Source organism: Chinchilla lanigera, unplaced genomic scaffold (genome assembly GCF_000276665.1).
Source record: "Chinchilla lanigera isolate Chin_1 unplaced genomic scaffold, ChiLan1.0 scaffold00132, whole genome shotgun sequence".
NCBI lineage: Eukaryota > Metazoa > Chordata > Mammalia > Rodentia > Chinchillidae > Chinchilla > Chinchilla lanigera.
Window position 1 is genome coordinate 3,176,362 of NW_004955533.1, and position 13,476 is coordinate 3,189,837.

Below are 13,476 nucleotides of genomic sequence, written 5' to 3' on the forward strand. Positions count from 1 at the left end.
TTGCTGATATTTCACCTTTTACACTAGATTCTTAGGAATTTAGGACACGATTTGCATAGTTATTAGCACATTGCATCATGTGGGTGATGTATTAGTCAGGCAGGGTCAACAACTGAAAAACAAATGGCTTACAAAAACAAGCATCTGTCGTTCGCAAGAGGTCTCTGCTGACGTCATTGATATTACTTGGGCACTAGAGCTGGTGAAGGGCTCACGGCTGCCTTGATTCAGACTGCAGGGTGCACCAAGATGGGGGAGAGAATGCAGAGTATTGGTCGCCCACTCTTAAATACGTCTTTCCAGAAGTGACAGACTTCTTCAACCCGTATTTCCTTAGTCGAAGCAAGGCATGAGGCCACCCCTGACCAGACGGGATGATGCGTTGGAAAGGAGAACCAGGCGTGAATGTCACCTGTGAATGTCGGTCCCAGTCCACTGTTCCGTTTACTCTCGTTCCCTCCGACAGCCTGACTGCACTCATTCCTTCACTGCAAATTCCATCTGGCTCATCGAGGGGGCATGGCGATCTCTGATCAAGGGTGTGTGCAAATAAAAAACAGTTGCTAGCATCACTGAGCAATCCTGACAAGGACAGTGCCCGACAGTACACGGCGTCCTCTGCAAAGGGGAAGATGAGACACGTCCAGTCACTCACCCAGAGTGGCCTGTGTGAACCACGCTTGGCAGGCCGTGGTGTTTTCCTCAGAGCTGAGAGATGAGTGTGGCCTCGGGGAGAATTCTCTGTCCCTCTCTAAGGAGTCTCCTCCTGTGCTCAAGTTTCCCACCTTCAGCTCCGAGAGTCTTCCTTTTCCAGTTTCTTGCTCAACCACAGCTGGAGAGGTGTCGGGAGCAGCGCTCCCTCAGGAGGAAGGGAAAGAGGGGGGGAGGCGTGAGGGCTTCCATGCCACATCCTGCCCAGAGGGTTATCTGCCCTGGAAGGTGGCCGCCTGGTTCCTGTATCACACCCGCAACCGGTTTTAAATTTACCTGGTTCCAGGAAACATGGCCACTCCCACACTGCTTCTGAAATGGTCTCTAGAACTCCATACAGATACGTCCAACTCACAATGGCTCAATTTACAATTTTCTGACTTTATGGTGGTACAAAAGCACCCATGCAACCATTCTGGTTTTTTCATTTTCAGTGCAGCATTCAATAAATCCTGTGAGATATTAAAAACTTTATTATAAAATAGGCTTTCTGTTGGACGATTCTGCCCAACTTGGGCTAATGTAAATATTGTGCACAGATTGGGCTAGGCTGAGCTGTATAGATCAGATACATTATATGCGTTTTCCATTCATATTTACATACTGCAGTGGGTGATTAATCAGAACATAACACCAACATAAGCTGGGGAACATCTATACTTCTTTGGTTTTATGCTTTTTGGGGGAATGCCACTCAGTTTAGTGACAATTCTGTTGGGAGGAACACAATGCCTGTGTCCTCTACCCTGCTTTCAATTTAATTTAAAAAAAGAAAAACATATTGCCAAACTGTACTTTTCCTTTTCCTGAAGCATTTCAAATGGTTGAAAGATTTTACAGTCATTTCATTGGAAAGATTTCTCAGTCTTTTACTATAATATCAAGAGTACTATTGTCCGTTTTGCCAGGCCCAGAGATTTTGGGTACTCTATATTTCTTTTTACTTCTGCTTTCACACTGGTCAGTTCCTTCCTAGATCACCTTATCTTGTAACACCTTATCAAGCAAGCTTACAGCAACAGTGCCAGCAATGCTAAGCCTATTGACATCTAGAGCTCTAAATCCGTTACTCTGTGGTGCCTTGAGCCTTTTGGGTGCAACTTCCTCCTCGGGGGAGGAAGGATTTGAACAAATGTTTTGCCACTGAATAGCGAGGAGACCCTCTTTCGAACTTCTCTCATCAGAACCCTCATTTGCTGCCACTAACTGCTGTCATGCTAGTGCCACATACTTCATGTTTCTGCCATGGCTGTGTTCCTCTTCTGTCTCACAGTTCCTTCATGTTTGTCAGGACAGATCATGCTGCTATCATAAACAATATCCAAATTTTGGCAGTGAGCAGTGGAAGTTTATCTGTCAGTTGTACTTCTTGTCTAAGAAAGGTCATGGTAGGGGAGAGGACAGGAAGCACTCTACTCATCGGACATCCAGGCTAGCAAAGGTGGCACTTCCTGTGGGTCCGTGTAATGCTGCACAATGTGGCTGCATGGCCTGCCGTGGAGGCGAAGAGGGAGGACACTGGTACCGGTGTGAGCATGCTTCTTCCCAGAAGTTCTTCACGTGTCTGGGCTCAGGCAAGTCACAGGCAGATCTGTAACTTCAAGAAAGTCTTAAGCGAACAGCAAGAAGGTCTTGTAATACATTGACAATATGTCCCACAAGTAGTGAAGGAAGAGGTGCATTGAGTGCTTGATCTAAGAAATACAGTGCAGAGCTCGATTCTCAATTGTCCTACTCCACTTCAGGTTTGAAACAAGGAGTTCCTAGACTTATTTCTGAAGCACAGACCCAAGCTGTCACATTTCTCAGCTAACCCCCTACTCATATCACTGGCTCCCAACATGAGTCCTGTTAGTACTGGAACACACATTATGGAACAGAGAAGGGGAAGAAATCTGAGCCCTTGGGACTGTTTGTGAAGGACTGGGGCTGAGAGAGGCTTACATCATCATTAGTTGAACATGCTTTGGGAGACAGTTCCCCTTAGCACAGCAGAACTACATAAACCTGAGTGTTTTATTCTGTTTTTATATTTACTTATTTTGCACGTAGAAATAGTGCAGGGAAAAGACACAGTGTTTACCATTTTCCCTTGGTTAGGAATATCTTCCTCTGCTGCTATGCTTTCACTTGTCCCCAGAGAGTAATGAAAACATTTTCGAAGGGATACACCCTGCCTATTTGAAAGGGACTGCTCTGTACCTTAGCCGTCAATCTCATAATGTCCACCAAGATACACGTTAGTGAAGAGAACCCAAAACTATTGTTCTCATTAATTCTTATCTAACTATTGCTCCTTTCCATGATACCATCCAAGCAGATACCTCGATGGGAGGCTGCTGCTTTTGAAGTAGCTGATGATAGCTTTACATTTTTGTCACAGAGTCCATTTCCCATTCCTAAGTCTATCATTTTCTCAACATTAGAATATTAAGGATACACAAAGATTTGTGATTACAGCCCCTTATAAGTAAGTTATGAAAGTCTGAGTCTTTGTAACACCAAACCATATGCCCACGAAATACTCTGTCCTATAGTAAGCTCTTTTCTTGCTGATCTCCTTCTGAAAATAGAAGAATGGCATTCTTCAGACAATTTTCAGGTGAATAGGCAACTGCCTGTACTCATCCCGTGGGTACTCGTGTCTCACTGACCTGAGGAAGGAATCACTTGCGGAGAGGAGAGACCTTGCCCCAGGAGATCAACAGCCTGGTCTGCAAATGAAGACGAGCTTGAGAAGCAGTCGTCCTGGGCAGGCGAGGGAGGACATCCTCAGTGAGGTCAGGTAGCTTTGTGTCAAATCTACACGTGCACAGAGAAAGGGGAATGCAAGGGTGGGGGCATGTTTATCTAGTCAATCAATCATCCAATCAAAAAACATCCCCTGAAGAATTTGGGCTCTCGGCAGTGTCTCAGGCACAGAAAAGGACAACACAGGGCTTTTGTAGCACCAAAATTACATTTTTAATGATAGGTACACTAACCAAGAAGTAAAAGAAAAAAAGCTATGCATAAAAGCTGTGATGGTGCAAGGGATGAAAAATTACTCAGAGTCAGCATCCAGTTCAAACTCCCAGACGGTCTGGAAGGGCTGCCCTTAACCGAGACCCCTCAGCACAAGAAAGTCTCATAAAGTCAGCCCAAACTGAAGCCTCCATGGCCTTTTATTGATAGAACCAGGAAGCAAGACTAAAAGGAAAAAGAAGGGCATCTGGACAGGAACTCATGTAGGGGACAGAGGAAGAACAGGCTGGTCTGTTATATGACTGAGTTTGGAGCTAATTTAAATGGTAAATCAGAATATGGGGAAAACAAAAGCCAAAGCGCTCATTCCTTAAGGTAATGCGTTTTGCTCTTACTGGAACTTCTGGCCTGCAGACTATCTTTTAATCTGTAGCAATGCATTCTGGGAGGTTTTGGGCACCTGGTGCAAAAAGTCCCTCACTTCTGCATATCCATCTCATACATACCTCTGCCCAGTGCCCACAGGCATTCAGAAAGGGTGGGACGCAGTAACCGTGAGAAAACGCTCCCTACCCTTGGTATTCTCTCCTTCCTACCCCAGGTGCTTTAGGCATGTGGGGAGCCAAGCACGTGCCAGGCAGACCCTTTGCACTTATTATCACTCTGTCTGGAGTGCTCTCCTTCCTGAACCCACAAGGGGAAAGTCTGTCCTCACCAGAGTAAGATCTCTGCTAAAACGCCATCCCACCTCCAGCACCAGTGCCAATCTGTCAGTCTCACACCTGCCGGAGCCTTCTGTTCTGTCCCTCTTTCACTCTTCATAGTGCCTATCACTATACAAAACATGAATGATTGTCGTAACAAAGTCATTATCGACTCCTGCCACCAGTACAGTCTCCACAGCAGGGGATGTGGCCTGTTCTCTGTGGTTATCCATGCCCAGTGCCCTGAGCAAGGACCAGTCCTGTGGCAGGTGCTTGGTGAGTAGCTGTGAATGATAGGGTCAATGTGTGACAGTGGTCATGACATTTCTGAATCTCCCAGGGAGCTTTGCTTCTCCTTAAAGACCTGTCACCAACCTCTTAAAATGTGGCCCAGTGCCAATGAGTCTGCCTTCTACTTTTCATTTAAAAGTAAGACTAGAGTACATAGCAAGATGTCCCTTGCCTGTGCCTAACTTCTAGCAGAAGTGCTTGTGAAATTTTGTGCTTGTGAAGTTTTGTTTTCCTTGAAAGCTCAAAGAGTATATAAATTATTTCCTTTGACTGCTCTATCAAACTTACTGCTTGACAACAGAAATTTATTCTCTGATGGTCTAAAAGCCAGAAATCCAAAACCAGCAGCAACATGGTAAAATCAAAGTATCAGGCAGGCTAAATCCATCCTCAAGCTCTGGCGGAGAATCACCCCCTGCCTTTACTGGTTTCTGGTGGATTCCAGGGTTCCCTGGCTTTTGTTTACTTTGCTGCAGTCTTCAGGGTCACGGTATTCAAATGTTTTTCTCTTCTCCCTCTTCACTTCTTCTCAGGGTGGTGAGTCACATTTCAAAATTCCCTCTGCCTCCCTTTAATAAGGACATATGTAATTGCACCTAGATGCAACCCAGATAATCTGAGGTTACCTGCCCACCTCAAGATTCTTAATTTATGACATCTGTAATGACTGTCTTGGGGGGAATGAGGAGAAAACCAAGTAACATTCATGAGTGCCAAGGAGTAAGATATGGATGCCTTTTAAGAATATATTTTTCAACCCACACGTTTGATTTTGTAGTTTCTACTTAAAAGGTCATTTGTAAAACATTCAATCATATATATTTGTCTTCTTTTATAAATTGTATTTTAAAGAGAAAAAATAATGACAGAATTTCAAAACATAATAGGAGATTAACAATGGTTAATATATTGCATATTGTTACCCACAAAATACTTGCTTAGATTATAAGATACAGGCATGAAAAATTAATTCAACAATATAAGCACAGACTGTTCTTTTTAATGAACTAATAGAAATTAAAAATATAATAATCTTAACTATCTTGTATGTGTTGTATTTATATATTTTTTTCCTTTTCTCTTCCTTCTTTTCTCCTTTCCCTCTTCCCAGTTGTTCTTTCCTTTTGAGCAGTTTCTTCCTCTTTCACAATATCTATTGTACCTTTAGGATCTTATTTACTTGTTCAATTTCTTACACTAAGGAGACAACACAATGTTTATACATGTGAGTCTGATTTATTTCATCTATGAGTATGGTCTCTGGTTGCATCCATTTACCTAGAAAAGCCTGGAGTTTATCTTTCTTTATAGCTGAGTAATATTCCATTGTATAAAAATACCACATCTTTTTTATCCATTCCTCAGTTGATGGGCATTTGGATTCTTTCCAAGATTTAGCTATTATAAATTGTGCTACTATAAACATGGGTACACATATATCGCTGTGGTATGATGTTTTTAATTCTGGAAAAATACCCAGAAGAGGAATAACTGGGTCAAATAAGATCTCTAATCCTAATTTTTTGAGGAGTCTCCACATTGGTTGTGGAAATCACACTCCCACCAACAGTGGAGAAGAATTCCTTTTTCCCCACAACTCTGCCAGCATTTGTTATTGGTTAATTTCTTCTTTTTTTTTTTTTTTTTTTTTTTTTCTGGTACCGGAGAATTGAACTCAGGACCTCATGCTTGCCAGGCAGGCGCTGTGCCACTGAGTCAAATCCCCAGCCTCCTTGGTTGATTTCTTGATGATAGCCATTCTTGCTCAGGTGAGATGGAATAACAGTGGTGTTTTAATTTTAATTGCTCGAATGACCAGTGATGTTGATGGAGACCACTTGGCCGAATAGAGGAGGAGTCCGTTCAGAGCTACTCAGAGAAATTCAACTAAAACACAGGTAACTGGAAGAAAGGAGAGGGACATACAACCTGAAACCAAAGTCAACCTGACGTAACAGACTAACAGATCAAGCAAAACACAACTGCTGGTGGGTCGCTGGATCAGGAATAGTGCTTGCCATACCTGGAATCTTAAAAGAAGAAGCAAAAAGGATATACTAAAATGCTGTGGTTAAATCAAGCCATATAGGATAGACTTGGGATACAAGGTCCCCCACCCCTTCTGCCTTCCTCCACACAGAAGACGCTACAGTCCAGCAGTAAGTTTTGCCGACACAAACTGATTCCTGCCTGACATTGACAGTTTTCTTCTTTTTCCTTCCTTTTTGTTCCCTCTTTTCTTTTCTTTTCATTTTCTTTTTTCTTTTCATCTCACTCCTTCTGTGCACCAAAGAGCTAACTGGAACCACCAGGAACAAGTTTAAAGGCTACAGCGGTGCGCATTAAATGGACAGCTAACCCCTCCCTGCGACCTGTGGTAAGAGAGGATGGGGAATTGAACAGCCCTACACCTTGGGACGGTGTGGCCCAGGGCTGTCCCCAGGCTGCTGAGGGAGAGGGCAGAAAGGCTCCCCACAGCAAACCCCCATCTCACCCAAGGAAGTTACAGACTACAGCAGAGGAAAGTGAAGGTGGCAGCGGAACTTGTAAAGCAACAAATGGGAAGTTAGCACCCCACCCCACCTCGGGAGAGGAGTAAGAACTGGGACTCAGAGGCCTTGGACTGTAGCAGCAGGAGCAGATCACCAAACCACACCACACAATCATAATTTCAAAGACAAAATTAAACTAGAAAACAACAAATTAACTTTCAGTATCCATATGCACAATTATGTAGTTTTCTCCCCTAAACATAATTCTCCAAATAATATATGCTTTTTGGAACTACTTTGGGTTTGGCATAGCATCCACTATGGAAAGATTAATTATAGTGCCTCTAATGAAAGAAATCACTGGCTTTAAAAAAGCCAAGTGCAATTATATCATATTGTTGTAAAAATGAAATTTGTTTTTAGGATAGAAACATGTCTAGTGTTCTGAGATACAAATATATATATATATATTATATATATATACATATATATAATTTTTTCACAATAGAGAAATTATCAGTGTAATTTGTGGTAATGCAAACATCTTTCATCTTCTAAGGAACTGATATACAAAAAGTACATTGCATTATGCAAGTATAATGTATGAATGGTAGGATAAATATATCTCTAGTCATTATGAACTGTATGTTTTATTTTTAAAAGAACACTGTTTTACATGTATTCATGGGCTATGGATGAATGAGAGACGCTATTCACTGAGTGCACTCGTGGTGGTGGAGAACAGAATCCTCTCCCTAATAGCAGATTTCATTCTCTGGCGCAATCCTTTAAGAAGAAATTGAGAATGTCATGAATCATAACAAGACTCAAACATAGATCCAGCAGAATCTTTAACTGCCCTAGATTTTAAATGAGTTTAGAATCTTTCCAAAACTTCTTTAAAATGCAGTTATTTGAAATGCCATCATGTGTTATTTTGGCTAAGAAGGCATTTATATTGAGAGTTGTGAAGAAAAAGAGAAAATAGTGTGAAGTACATTTGGTTGAGATTATTCTGATTCCTTTTCTCCTGTGACATGCTGAGAGCCTATTGCTTCCCTTGTCCTGGCCTTCTTAAAAATCTCACACTCCACACTCTCTCCAGTGCTGGGATATGAGCCTCTATTTTTGTATTTTAATGGGCTGAGAGAATAGCTCGAGGTATGGCACTGACCTAGCATGTTACAAGATCCTGGATTCAATCCCCAGCACCACAAAACAAGAAACAGAAACAAAAATACATTGTCTATATATTTTAGCATTCCCAAAGTTGCATCTGCTATAAAGAAAGGAAGAAATTGTCATGCCCCACAGCAAGTTTTCCCTGTCCAACTAAAATAGCTACCAAAGTGAGGAATTTTATTATTGATTATCACCACATTTAAGTTACTTTCACTGGCAGTTTCATAGGAGTTGACTTGGAAATTTATTTTATAACCCCAGCTGTTGATGAAAATGCCTTCCATGAGATGACATTAAAATTTCCCATTGAAAAAAATTGTCTATGCTCAATGCTTCCTCCCACCAGTCTTGCAGAGGAAGAATTGCTAAGGCTCTTAGAACAGCCCACAAACATTTTGCAGTGTTCATGTCCTCAGAAATCATCATTCCAGCATGAAAACCTCTGCCAAAGCATTGTGACTCTATGCACACATTGGGGGACGAACCTCCATGATGTTGGCTGTCACACCTCTGAGCCCTCCAACACTTTGAGGTCAGTCTCTACTCACAGGCCAGAGCTGTTACAGTTGATAAAACCACCCTCAGATTGGAGTCCAAGGTGAAGTGTCTACAATTGCTGATATGCCCTGCGCTACCCAAATTAATGCTTACACCAAGTGGAAATGTCAATACAGAAACCTGCAAAAGGGAGTTTCTGGGAAGGTGGTGAAATGGTGATCACAGAGAAACAAACTCTGTGATATTTTTAACCAGATATTGGGTTCCTCAGATAGCAACATGAGGAAGAGAAGGAGGAAAGTGGAGGCCTGGGTCCCAACAAGGATATAAAGCAAGAAAAAAATCCCACAGGGAGGATGAAGATGAGACCTCAGTGCAGAAGGAGGAGGCAGGTGGCACTTTCTCCCTAAGCCCTGACTCACTGCGTGAGAGGGGTGGCTTGACACTGCAGATGCACGGTGACTACTGGAGATTGCAGAGCTCTCCAAGAGAAATGCACCAGTGGAACGGAGCAGTGGATGCAGTGGAGTGCAGTGGTGGTGATTTATTTGGGTTCAGACATCTCCAAGGAGAAGGTGATCAGCTGGTCGTCTTCTTGGAGAGGGACCAACTGAGCTTGGAATTTAGAGAAGCTGCAGGCTGGCTCCACCTACCAGCTCCCAGCATTAGGGTGAGACTGAACCAAACTCAGCTTAACAGCAAGTGAAGCAGCTGAGTTAAATGAGCAGGGAGCCAAGTTCGAGCCAGCAGTAGGCACAAAGAGGCTGAACAAATCAGGCTCCAGTCCCACAACCAGAAGTTGGCCTGAACTTCAGGGGAACTAAGGATGCAGGCTTGCTGGGATTGTCATCTAGCCTGCCATAAATCTATGACTGGCTTGCTGGGATTAAGCAACTCAGTCTGGGCTCCCTCTGCCCGCTCTATCAGTTACAGCACAGACATGCCCAGAAGTATACATTTCTCTTTTTTTTTCTTATTAGTTCTTTTTTATAAGAGTGTAAAAATTTATTCTAGATTTTTTTGTTGTTTTTTTTCCCTGTTCTGTTCTTACTTTTATATCTTTCTTCTCTCTTTCCATCCTGTATTCATCACCAGTTCCCCAAAGTTCATGTAATATTCCTTTGTCCTCCACCCGTGTTTCTAATCTCTTTTCCTTCTTCTGTTTCTCCATTTTTTCCACCCAACTCCACTGAAATTTTTTCCCTGATGGTAAAATTGCCATACTGAGGGCATATTTACTGTACATGATTTCTTGATATGTATTAAATTTTGTTATATAACCACAAATCTAGTTCATATTGCTAAATGTAGCAAGTTACTAGTTACTAGAGTTAGTCACTATCTAGGTTGCATTTGATGCTATCCTTATTGCTGATTATACTACTTCAACCAAGGTGACATAATTATTCTAATCAACAATTCTTCCTGGTATGCCAAGACTGAGATTGCCTGAGGGCCATAAACTGTATTATAGGCCAATGCCAGAGAACCAGGAACTAGTCCAAATAAGTGGCAACTTCTCATCCCCCAAATACTGATCAGGTGCAATCTTGCAATGGAATCAAAACACAAAAGATAGCTACCTGGAAGACCTCTCTGATAAGTAGTCATTTCCTAAGAATTATTGATACTAGCAATCAAGATACCTACCATAAATAATTTATAATCAGCAATGCAGGAATTAATCTTAAAAAGAAAGAAAATGAGAAGACATGGAAGGAGGATGCAATGCCAGACTTCCAGCTCACCCAGGCAAACTCAGGAGCCACCAATCTGTACTCTCTGATGTGGTAACTATGGTAACAGTGTGGTAACAGTGTGGTAACAGCTTCATAGATGTATGAAGCTCTAGAAAAAAATCAAATCAGAAATAATTTCTCAGATAAACACAGATATTGTGTATAATGACATGGGTAGTGACTCTAGAGGTGATAGATTACAAAAGAAGAGGATCTTAGAAAAATGTTAGAAACAATAAATGCCCAACACAGAAAAGAAATGGACTCCAAGAAACAGATTCACACAGATATACAGGAATTAAAATTCCATTGAAAGTATGTGCAGTAGAATGAACCAATGTAAGAAAAGAATATCGGATACTAAAGACAGGATTTTGCTTAGTGATCATGATGGGAAAGATTTCTTAAAAATAGCAAGAAGCCATGAAAAATCAATTCAAAAGCTGCTAGATGATGCAAAGAAGAATAACAGAGGATGGCTCAGAGTCAATGAAAAAAGCAGGAGATAGAACAAATGTCATAAAAACTTGTTAACTTCCCAAGCATGGAAAAACAATTTGACATACAGTGAGTGAGACATACAGAACTCAAATTAGCCATGATCAGAAGAAAACCACACCAAGACATATAACAGAAAAGATCCCAGAAATGCAACACATGAACAGAGTATTAAAAACTGTTTCAGAAAATAAACAAATCATCCATAAAGGAAAATCCATCAGAATTACAGCAGATTTCTCAACACAAGCCATTAAGTCATAGAGCACTTGGAGTGAAATATTTAAAGCCCTAAAAGAAAACAACCTCCAACCCAAACTGATGTGCTCTAAAAAATTATCTTTCAAACTTGGTGGAGAAATAAGATGCTTTCGTGACAAAGAACACCTGAAGAAATTCATGACCACCAAATCAACACTCCAAGCTATTCTGAAGGACATTCTAGAAGAAGATAATGAGGGCAACAATTCCATGAATCCAAATAAAATAAGTCCATTAGGCAAGGCAAGCATTCAGAAGAGATTAATAACAACAAATATGACAAGGGTAAGTCAATACATATCAGCTATAACCATCAATGTAAATGGTCTCATTTCATCAATGGAAAGAAACAGACTGGCAGAATAGATCAAGAAATAAGACCCAACAATATACTGCATACAAGAAACACACTTAACTGAAAAAGAAATTCATAGACTAAAAGTTAAAGTATCACCCCATGGTCCAGAAACCCAGAGAAAAACAGGGGCAACTATTGTATTTACAGACAAAGTGGATTTCAAGCCAAGACTGATCAAAAGAGACAAAGAAAGTCACTATACCTTTGTTCAGGGAACAATCCAAGAGGAAGAGATAGCAAGCATAAATATATATGCACCAAATACCGGCACATCCAACTATATAAAAAAATATTAACAGACTTGAAAAATCTAATAAGCTCTAATACAATTGTATTGGGGGGCCTCAATACCCTACTGTCACAAATAGGTCAACTAGACAAAAAAATCAACAAAGAATATTAAAACTGAACCAAATCTTTGTACAAATGGACTTAGTAGATGTCTACAGACTGTCCCATTCCATAACAGAACACACCTTCTTCTCAGCTGCACGTGGGACATGCTCCAAAATAGATCACATAATAGCTCATAGAACATGCTTAAGTCAATGCAAAGGAACTGAAATTATACCATCCAAATTATTAGACTACAGTGCAATGAAATTATAAATTAAGGGCAAAAGAAACCACAAAAGCTATACAAACACATGGAAGTTAAATAACACCCTCCTGAACAACCAATGAATCACAAATGAAATTAAAGAAGAAATTAGACAGTTTCTACAATTAAATGATACCAATACTACATACCAGAACTTATACAATCCAATGAAAACAGTCTTACAGCAGAAATTTATAGAAGTGAATACCCACATCAGAAAAACAGAGCAAGCTCAAGCTTCTAGAAAAAGAAGAGCAGATCAACCCAAAGCTTGTATGAGGGAGGAAATTATAAAGAGCAGAGCAGGAATTAGTGCAATTCATACTAAGAAAACAATACAAAGAGTCAATGAATCAAAGAATTCTTTCTTTCAAAGAGTAAATAAAATTGACAAGGCCTTAGCCAAAAGACTTAAATGCATGCAATTAGAAATGAAAAGGTGAAGTCATACTAGAACATCCTGCAGAAATCTAGGACACCATCAACCCCTACTTAGAGAATCTATATTCTAGTAAAATGGAAAACACAGATGAAATGGACAGATTCCTAGATACATATAAGTTACCAAAGCTGAATCAAGAAGATATAAAGAAGGGGCTGGGAATTTAGCTCAGTGGCACAGGCACCTGCCTGGCAAGTGCAAGATCATGAGTTTGACTCTCAGTACGGGGAAAAAAAACAAAACAACAAAAAAGAGGATATAAAGATTCTAAATAAATGAATATCAGCCAATAAAATGGAAGGCTTAATTAAAAAGCTACCAACAAAGAAAAGCCTAGATTCTAATGGATGCACTGCTGAATTCTATAAGAAATTAGGGAAGATCTAATGTCACTACTCCTCAAACACTTTAATGAAAATGAAAGGGAGGAAACACACTCAAACTCATTCCTGGAAGCAATCATTACCCTGACACCAAAAACAGAGAAGGATCCAACCAATAAAGAGAGCACAGGCCAATCTCCTCAATGAACATAGATTCAAAAATCTTCAATAAGATAAGGTCAAACAGAATGCAGAGAATCATCAAGATTATACACTATGACCAAGTAGAACTCATTCCAGAGATGCAGGAATGCTTCAACATTCATTAATTGATAAATATAACACACCATATTAACAGAGCCAAAGACAAAAACCATATGATCATCTCAGTAGATACAAAAAGAGCATTTGA